The sequence below is a fragment of the Pogoniulus pusillus genome, chromosome 29 (genome assembly GCF_015220805.1).
Source record: "Pogoniulus pusillus isolate bPogPus1 chromosome 29, bPogPus1.pri, whole genome shotgun sequence".
Taxonomy (NCBI): domain Eukaryota; kingdom Metazoa; phylum Chordata; class Aves; order Piciformes; family Lybiidae; genus Pogoniulus; species Pogoniulus pusillus.
This window is the reverse complement of record NC_087292.1, coordinates 18,767,891-18,778,083: the sequence shown is the minus strand read 5'-3', so window position 1 is coordinate 18,778,083 and position 10,193 is coordinate 18,767,891. Positions and strand designations below refer to the sequence as shown.

General features: G+C 49.4%; 1 long non-coding RNA gene across 1 annotated transcript; it reads left to right on the top strand.

Moving 5' to 3' along the window:
- The first annotated feature begins 343 nt into the window (after positions 1 to 343).
- Positions 344 to 10,098, top strand: LOC135188409 (uncharacterized). Its single transcript, XR_010307684.1, has 3 exons — positions 344 to 383; positions 2,096 to 2,215; positions 9,186 to 10,098. It is a non-coding gene; the product is annotated as an uncharacterized LOC135188409 (long non-coding RNA).
- Positions 10,099 to 10,193: the final 95 nt, after the last annotated feature.

Below are 10,193 nucleotides of genomic sequence, written 5' to 3'. Positions count from 1 at the left end.
AGGCTGTTTCAGTGCAAGCACTGCACTCCAGTTGGCGTTTGTACTTTTTCTTTTTTATCTCACCTCTCCCTCATTTTCCTCCTTTCCATCTCCTTCTTCTTCCCCCCATCTTCCTCTTTTCCTCTCTATCCTTTTCCTCTCCATCTCTCTCCCTTCTTCATCACCTCCCCCTTTCCACCTCATCTGCCTCTTTCCCACACCACATTTCCCTCTTTTTTCCCCCAAACCCACAGCACCTGGGTTCTGTTGGAGTCTCCTCCCACCCCAGGTGTGACCACTTTGCCCTCCCTGCCCACTCCCCTTTTTAATGGACCCCAGGAAAGGTAGAAGCCCCAAGCTGTGCCCAACTGGGCAGAGGAATCCTCCTCCTCCTGTCGTCACTGGTGAGTGTCCATGGTGTGCACAGGGTGAATGGTGGAGGGGATCAAAGGCCGGGGGGCCTGGTGGCCCCCCGGTTAGACAGGATGGAGTTTTGATGGTCACTTCAGCATCACCCATGGCTGCTGGCTGCCCCCCTTGGGCTGAGCACCTCTATGTTCAGCTGCTTTTTCCTGCTCATTTGTAAAGCCGTAATTATGCCAGCAATAAATCTGTGAAACCTTTTGAGAAGCCTTGAATGAGCATGGAGGAAATGTCTGAGAATCCCTAACAAGGGAAATGGAATAATCTCATTGGCACTCTTGTGTCAGGGTGGTTAAAACTCTGTCTTGCTTTGTAACTAAGTTAAAGCTTTCCCTGTTGGCTAGGAGGTGAGGTGCTGACTGTGCCCAGCCAGGTCGGGCACCGGCTGACCATGATGCAGTTCAGGGTTTTGCTTGGTTAAGTTGCTTGGCAGCCAGAGGTTTTTACAAACTGTTATCTCAGACCATCTGTGTTTCCACCTCATTTTCACGTGGACTAAGCAAGCTCCTCTTGCAACGTTATGAGTGCAAACTGCAGTTCTTCAGGTGCAATGTGGGTTGGTTAGATAATACATTGGTTTGTTCCCAGGTGGGTGTGGTAGTGTAAGGCTTACTGGAAAAGGCCAAGAAGTGAAATCAGGACTTTCCTGCAAGCTCAGTGTGGAATCATTTGATGTGAAAGAATAACAATGACAAAGTCTCTTTCAGTCACTGGTTTGCCCAGAGGGATAAAACAACAATGTGTAAACTACTTTGGTCTTTTGGCTTTTGGGTGCTGGCTCTGTCACTGCTCCTTCTTCTCTACCAACCTTCACTGGCCGGGTAACAGGTAGGGCCTTGCTGGTGCTCTGCCTGGGGAGAGAGAGGGTGGCATTGGCCCCTTCTGGGCCGGTCTTTGTCTGGGGGGGAAGATTGAACCTCTGTACTATTGTGTGTAATTGTAAATAGATGTAAGTATATTGTGTGTGGATGCTTGCAAACGTGGCTTTGCTGTAAAGCAGAGCTTTATCTTGCTGCCAGCCTTCTCAGTTAGTCTGGTAAAGTTCAATCTGGGGTGATGACCTGGATGAAGCCTCAGCAAAACAGGCACATCAGCAGACTAAAGTACTTATTGCAGCTTCAACACTAAACGACAGAGTGACTGTGGCAGTGGCGAGGCTGGGGCGAAGCTCAGGACAGAGGAGGCTGGGGTGAAGGCGAAAGGAACATCTCGTCTTTGCTCTCGTGATGAGAGACCTTGCGAAGGGCAGTGACTTGCCTGGAGAGCATCTGATTCTCAGGCAGGCACCCTCCAGAGCCACGGGTGCCCTTCTCTGCAAACAAACCAGTAAAAGCAGTGGGATGCGGCTGTCTGGGCTTGGGCCACCAGAACAACCCAGGGTGATTGCCCAGGTGGATATTCTGAGCCCTGTGATGCCTGTTTGCTGCTGAAGTGGTTTAATCCATTTAGATAATGCTGTTCTAGATGAGAAACTGTTCCTTTCCTTTGGCTTTAAACGATGATTTGTTCCTTGAAAGATTTTCTTTGTTTATCTCTTTGTTCCAGTGATGCCCTTTGCTTATCTCTTTGTTCCAGTGATGCCCTTTGCTGCCTCTCCCCTCACCTCTGCTCCATCACTGTGGGGACCGTGGCAGAGGGAACAGGAGGTGTGATCACTCCCAGCCCTGAGTGTCACTGTTGACCTTTTCTGCAGGCTGTCCTCTGCTGAAACCCTACCTCTGTCCTCATGGCTTCTCCAGGATGCAGAGCAGGGTCTGGCACTGCTGAGACTAGAAAGAAGCAGATGGGATACACAACAGCTGGAATGAGAAAGGTAGGGAGGAGAAGGACCAAATTTCATGTCTCCCCATCCCCTTCCTTCTTTCACTTCCTGCCTCTAAACTCCACTTCCATGGAAAGAGCTTGGGGCTGCTCTCTATGCTTGAAAAGGAAGGGCTCCTGTTGAGAGCCAGAGGGACACCCTGGGATGGAGAGAGACATGGATGCTCCACCCTGGCCTGGCTCAGGCGGGCTCTGTTTTTTGAATGCTCAACTGTTGCTGTTGGAGACTGGATGAAAAGAGCTGGGTCTGGAAGTGCCTGTGAGACCCCATGTGGGTGCTCCCTGCTGCACCCAGAGCCTCTGCACCACAGTGCACCTGAAAGTCCCCAGGGTGAGGCCACCTCTTGGTCCTGCTCAGCTGATTTCCTCTGTTTCCCCTGTGTCCAACACAATGGGCTAGAGCAGGAATTTGCCAGCTTGCTTTGTACTTTGGGGAATTTCCCTTAGAAAACTCCTGGGCTGTAGTTCTCTCAGAAGGGCCAAATATTTTCTCTCTGAAGCCTGGGAACTAGGCAAATGGATCTGGGGAGGAAACAGAGCTGTTGCAGAACCAGATTGAGTCTTGCTGAGGAAGCTTTGCATCGTGAGCCTAACTCAGTGCAGGAGCCAGGATAAAGCAATGAAGTGACAGGATGAATTCCTCTCTAATTCGGTTAGAGCTGGGGTGGGAATCTGCAGAAGGTCACCGTGACACTAAACAAGTGTCTTGTATTAAACCCAGCTCAGATTTTCATGTCTTGGTAAAAGAGATAGAGCATCTATAACTAGTAGCAGTTTATTTTTGGCATCCTAACCTATTTTGCTGATCCCAGGAGGGTTGAACTGCTTCTCTGACTTTGCAAAGCCTGGGTTTCTTTTTGTGTCTGAGGTATGCTGGGATCTGCATTAAAATTCTTCTGCCACTGCCTGTCTTAACAGAAACTGACGGGTCCAAGTGACGACTGCTCTTGCTTGCAGAGAGCCCACGACATAGAGGAGGCTGCACTGTCCAATCTGCTGCTCAAAATAACAACGCAGAAGGCTGCTGCAGTCCTAAAGAGCTTGAAGTCTTGGCAGAAGCAGTGGTCCTAGAGTAACTGTTGCTCGCTTCTTACAGGTCACAGACATTTTAGAATCATATATTGATAGAATGGCTTGTGCTGGAAGATACCTGAAAGACCATCCAGTTCCAACACCCCTGCCACGGGCAAGGACACTTTCCACCAGCCCAGGTTGCTCAGGGCCTCCAGCCTGGCTTTGAAGACCTTCAGGGAGGGGGCATCTGTGACCTCCCTGGGCAACCTGTGCCTCCTCACCCTCACTAGCAAAGTTGTTCCTAATCTCCAATCTAAACCCATCGTGACAAAGTCCCTTACTGGCTTTCTTGTGGGCTCCTTTCAGGCACTTAAAGGCCACTATAAGGCCTCCCTGGAGCTCTCCTTTCTCTAGGCTGAACAGCCCCAATTGCTTGAGGTTACTTGAAAAATCAGAGCCAGTGGTTTCCGTGGACCCATCACCAGCCAGGTTTCTGCAGCTCTTCCTCTTCCTCGGTGTGTCCTTGACAGGCTGTGATGCACCCAAACCTGCTCCCACACTTCCGAAGGCTGTCAGATGGGTGCCAGATCTCCGGTTCTGCTGTGTGCTGGGTGGCATCTGCTCTGCCTTGCCTCCTACTTCTCCCACATGGAGACAGCCAGAAAAACACTGCAGCCAGCGTGCATGGCCCCGTCAGAATCAAAGCACTTCACTTCACTTTGCTGGAATTTTGGTTTGGGGTGAAACAAGCAAAAATATCTGACAGCATCCAGACATCTCTTTCAGTGTTTTCAGGGGGGAAGAAAACCTCCCTGTTCTATTCTGAAAAGGCTTTTCACTGCTCAGATTGTTTCAGAAAATTGCTTTCTGCTTGATTTAGCTAATGAAATCAAGACTTTTGGAGATGGATCCAGTCTCCAGACTTTGCTCTGACTGGCAGCCAAGAAGGGCAGTGCCACCTTTTGGCTTTCCACCTGCTATGGTGCTTGTATGGCCTCACATACCTGTGGCTCCCTGTGTCTGCAAGAGGACAGCAGAAGAGCAGGGAAACGACCCAGGGCTAGCTAAACCCTGGGGAAAGCAGGCAAAATCAGGTGAACCCTGGTACCTGTGAGGAGCTGCTCCTCCTTACATCAAAGACCAACCTCCAGAACAAAGATGTGCACAGAGAGGACTTATGAAGTGACCAGAGTAGATGTCCAAGAGGTGTTCAGACAATCCCTGCCTCTGTCTGCTGCATGAGGAAGAACTGGGGAGGTTCCTCTGCCTGCATCAGCACGTGTGACATCCACAATGCGGACCTAGAGACACTGCTTGAGCCAGCAAGCTGGGGACAATAGAACTGAATGCTGACTCCTACCTGGCTCCAGTCTCCCTTCAGGGAGCTGTTGAGAGCAACGAGGCCTCACCTCAGCCTCTGTTTTTCCTGGCTGAATGTCCCCATGTCCCTCAGCTGCTCCTTACCAGCCCTGGTCTCCAGACCCTTCATCAGCTTCATTGCCCTTCTCTGGACCTGCTGCAGCCCTTCAATGTCCTCTTGTAGTGAGAGGCTGAAAACAGAACCCAGCACTTAAGCTGTGGCCTCACCAGTGCCATGTACCGGGGCATGTTCTCTGCCCTGGTCCTGCTGGCCACACTGTTCCTGTGCATAAGGCCATTCTAACCCTTGCTGGTATTGCAGAAAGTGACTTGGGTAGGGAGGAGAGCCCCTGGCACAGGGAAGCTGGGCAGATGCCAGAAGAGCCATCAGCTGGGGGTGCACCTCTTCCAGTCCATCCAGGACTCCAGCACTGAGTGTATTTTCCCTTGAAAGGCAAAAATAAGAAGCTGCTTCATTGAGTGGTGTGCCTCAGGGCATCAATGCACCTGCTGGAGGAAGAGTCCCTGCTCAAGCTAAACCTGGGGCAGGGGGTGGTACAGGGGTGCTGCACAGGACCCGGAGCACAGGCAGCACACCAGCTCTGGGGAACAGGACACCTCCTGGGGCTGTGTGGGATACATCTCTGCCAGAGCTGGCATGTACCATGGACACATGCAAGTTTAACTGGCACATTGTTCATGAAAAAATGAAAGTGGATTTGAGCCACTGGATCCCCAGAGTGAGCTGGCACAAACAGTGAGGAGGATGTCAGGAGTCCACTAAGACCTTGGGCAGAGATGCTGCTGAAAACACAACATTCCTCCCTGCTTTAGTGATGTGAGTTTTAGGCAGGAGAGAGAAACACAAGCACGGTGTTTACCCAGCTGAAAGCCCCTAAACCTCCAGGATGGGGACTGCAGTGTCCTGCCAGTACAAAAAGCAGCCCAATAAGAACTGGAGCAACACTTGCTGGTGCACAAGCAATGCTGAAGGACTCATGTTGCTACATCCACCACAATTTTATTGGACTAAATGCAACTCTTGGACCTTGTAAGACAAGGTAGCTCTCTCTGAAGCCAGCAGTAGGAGGTTTACTGCCCTCCAAGATGCACCCACACCATATTTTCTTTCACAGGACAAGTGTCCTATTTAGTTACAGCAGGTTTTCAGCAGTCCTGAGCCACTGCTGCAATTCCATTTTGTGAGAGGCAAACCAAAGGTCTTTTCCACTGGAGCCAAGGAAGTTAAGCACAGTTTCTCTGTGAAATGGGGAACGTCAAACCTTGAATGGCAAGAACCAAAGGGAGGAAAAAAAGGGCAGGTTTTCAGGCAATAGTGATAAAAGCTTTGATAGTTGAACTTGAATGTGAGGAAGTCTTTTCTGGCAGGAAAAGTGAAAAAAGCGAAGTAAACTGTTTTTACAGTACTTGAGTGAGTGGGGCTAATGTTCCAAAGACTGGCAGCAATTTGGATGAATCTGAAGAATTCTTCTTGGCAAAAAGAATGGAATCCAGTCTGAACTGCACTAGAAACATTGGCAATTATGCCCTGGCCATGACTGACAGTGATTTGATGATCTGGCAAAGGAAAAAGAAAGTTGAACTCAAACGTGGAGAGTGGAATAAAAGTACAAGTTGTGAGACAAGAAATGGAGTGCCACACTCAGGTGCTTGGTGTGAGAGTCTCCATGAAGAGAGGAAAGCTTTAGCTGGGTTTTGCTGGTGCTACCAGACCCAAAGTATCTTTATAGGCACATGATGAGAAACAGAACAGCTCTGAGCCCACTTGAGAAATCGGTGTAAAAAGGCATCTCCGGGATGTGCTCATAGTGGATTTTATCATAAGCTGCTTTAAAGTTTAAGATGAGACACATCCCTCCCAGTGTCAAATCTCTCCTATGTTACTGGGCTCAGTTTTGGGCCCCTCACTAAAAGGATATTGAGGTGCTGGAGCATGTCCAAAGAAGAGAAATGAAGCTGGTGTGAAAAGTCTGGAGCACAGCTCTTGTGAGGAGCAGCTGGGGGAGTTTGGGTTGTTCAACCTGGAGAAAAGGAGGCAGAGGGCAGACCTGCTTACTCTCTACAGCTCCCTGAAAGGATGTTAGAGCCAGGTTGGGGATGGTCTCTTCTCCCAAGGAACAAGTGATAGAACAAAAAGAAATGGCCTCAAGTTATGCTTGGGAAAGTTTAGCTTGGCCATAAAGGAAAACTTCCCTGAACAGGTTGTCAAGCCCCAGGCACAGGCTACCCAGGGAAGCGGTGGAGTCACCATCTGTGGAGGGGGTTAAAAGCTGTGTGGATGTGGTGCTGAGGTACATGGTCCAGTGGGGGAATTGATAGTGCTGGGTTAATGGTTGGACTTGCTGATCTTAAAGGTCCTTTCCGGTCTAAATGATTCCATGAATCTATGATTACATTTTTCTCCTTAGAGAACTAAGAGAGGAGCTGCAACACTTGAGAGAGCAGTCTGCTCTTTCACAGAGCAGAGAACAGTATTTTTGGGTTTAGGACAGGTTATGTCAGAAGACAGAGTTGTGAAGTTAAATGTGAGCCTGCTGCTGAAGACTGCAGTGGGTTGAGATCTTTGCTTATTTTCAACTTGATGCAGTGATTTAGGGCATTGTGATAAAATGTCACTAGCACTTGGTTGATCAAAACTGGTCTTCAGTTTGTAGTTACACAGCTTGAGTCACAGCCTGGAATTATTTGTCTGGTACAGTCTTCTATTAACAATCTGTTAGGGGCTCCTTATGTAACAGTGTTCCTCTGGAGTTCATCAAAAAATGCTGCATCGTGGAAAATGTGCATAATGTACAACAAATTTAGCCCCCTTGGTAGCTGTAGACAAGTGAATCTGGCTTTGCTTTTGCAACGTGGTTGTCACAGCCTGCGGGGAGGAGGGAGGGAAGAGGCAAGGCGCACCAGCGGAATGGGTAAAAGCAGCTTTTGTGGCAGTGCCACCAACACGCAAACGCTCTCTGTCAAACTCCTGCTGGCATTATGAGATGCTGAAGAACAAAACTTCCCCTTTCTCCAGTGGCTCCTAAGGTCTCGTCCTGCACTGCAGGACACACAAGCTCTTTTTGGCAGAGATCGGCCTCAGTGCTGGTGCAAGGTGGCAACACATTTGAAGTGCCCTTAGGTTCTTCCAGACCTTTCTCCCTCCAAGATGCAGTTCCACTGTGGGTGCTCTGTGCATTGCCTCTCACTCTAAAAGTCTGTCAAGGTCTACAGAAGCGCAGAGCAAATCCATTTGCTGCAACCTTAAGAGGTGCTAAAGCCTGACTGTAGGAAGTCATGCACAGGGTTCTTCTGTCCTTTCCTTATTACAGGCTCAGCAGAGTCATTGAAAGGAGATGTTTCACAGACCCATCAGCTCTCAGGCTGAGTGCATGCAAGGCAGACAGTGACAAAGGGCACTGACTTAGGCAGCACTGATGGACTCTGCAGCCACTGCTGTAGGGAGCAGACATGCTGAGCTGAGGAGCACTTCCTCCACATGTCTTTGTTATGGCAACTGAAGGACCCAAATGCTAACATTAAATCTAAATTAAATCACCATTCACTGAGCTGCTGGGAGGTATCTGCTCTGAGGGAGAGCTTGGGCTATCAACTGCAGCACAAAACCAGGCACACAGATGTGAGGAACATGGGTTAGCACTAGATTGGGTAGAGTTAGGTAATGGCTGGACTTGATGATCTTGAAGGTCTTCTCCAACCCAAACAATTCTATAGTTCTGTGAAAATCCAAAGAAGCTCAGTTCCCAGTTGTCTCAAGCACCAGCAGCACTCCAGTTGCTGCAGCACAGAGGTCTCATGGCCCTATTTGTGGGTTTCTGAGCCTACCAGGCTCTGGAAAGCTGTCATTGTGCCTGGGGGCTTGGAAAGGGCATGGGCTGGTCCCTGCTCTGGGATGCTTCCTGGCTTGGCTGGAAGATGCTCTGCAAATGAGGCCTGCAAATGCCTTATGTGCAGATGTGCTAGTTTGAAGCAAGCTGGAATGTTTTGGTAACAGAACTAGATAACAGGCAGTGGAATGAAAAACAATTGATGTCAACTTCTCTCACAGTCTCACTGAGAACTCTGGGAAGAAGAAGAAAACTTTCTCCATTTTGCTCACTCTTGCTTTTGCCTTTGACCTGGTCACATCTCATTAACCCTGCTCCTACTAACCTTGCTCCCTAACCTCTTGGCTGCACCTCTCTTCTTCCTGAGAACTGGGGTAAGGTTGAGAGGGCCGGGGGGAGGTGTTGGGGTGGTTTGAGAGCCCCTCCTGGGGACTCAGGTTTCTGGAAGGGGAGTTGTGCTTTTGTATTGTTTATCCTTTGTATATTTCTGTATATAATTGTATATATTGTAAATAGCTGCTTGTAAATTCTGCTAGCTGTAAATAAATTGCTTCATCTATATTCCCAGGGTCCGTCTGAGTTAGCTGGGGCAAATTCAAAAGTGTGGGGGGCGGGGTAACCCCCAAACCATCACAGCGGACAGCTCATGAACACATCCAGAGCTAAAAATCTAGGTTCATGCTTTCAAACTCAAAGCTACTACCAGCAAGACAAGACGTTTTTCTTCTGTATTCCTTCCAGGAGATCTCCAGTCACACAAGTAGCAGACCTGCCCAGCCTTGGCACTGGATCCCTGTGTTCAAACAGCCTTTAAACATTGACTCTTGTTTTGCGTGCACGAGCATCTCCCTGTGTGTGTGCACAGGGGAATCGGGTGCAGACAGTCTGTTGGATGGTCAGTGAGAGAAGCAAGCCTGAGTCTTCCTAAGCATAGCCTGAGATGGGTACCAGCTATTGCTGTGCAATTTGGCTGGATGGCTCCAAGCCACCTTACTGCTCCAGCCATCGTTGCCTGCTTGGAGGAGGGAGGTTGGAAATTCACAGCTGGAGTGGATGAATCTACAGTTTGGGCATCGGAGCTGAAGCATCCTTGTGTTTTACAACAATTGCTGATCGAAACTCAAGTGCACTGAATTCCACCTGCCACCCCCAGCATCGCCTCTGCTCCTGACGCTGCCAGCACCCGAGCGCGCCGGAATGAAAGCACTGGCGGAAGCGGTTCACCGTTCGGCCGCAACCTGCTGACCTTCCTCTCCCAAACCCCGGGGTGTGTTCCACTAAACGTCTGCTCTGCAGGCCACGGTGTAGGATGACGTCACTGCGGTTCAAGTCGTCAAAAAGAGTTCTCTGTTTTCAGGTCCGTGCAGGACAGACACCCCTTGCCTGAGCTGCAGCTCCTCGCCACCTGTGGAGCCAGCCTGCTGCTTTAACACACAGATGTCTGTAACTGCTGGCCGAATTTCCAGCTGGGATTTTCTCTCACAAAGCTTTTCAGAAGAGCTAGATGGGCTGTTCACTTACATGAGTTCCTACTCAGTGTTTCATCTCTGCTCCTGGCCACAGAATGTGTCCTATGTCCACTGCCCCAGCTCTCTTGAACTTGCCTGTGGCTGCAAAACTTTTTTGCCTGATTAAACTCCCCAGTCCCTTCCTCCTTTTGTGCATCTTCTTGTTTTGCTCTTCCATCCTCTTTTTCCAGCTCCTTTTGTGCATCTTCTTGCTTTTGCTCTTCCATTCTCTTTTTCACAG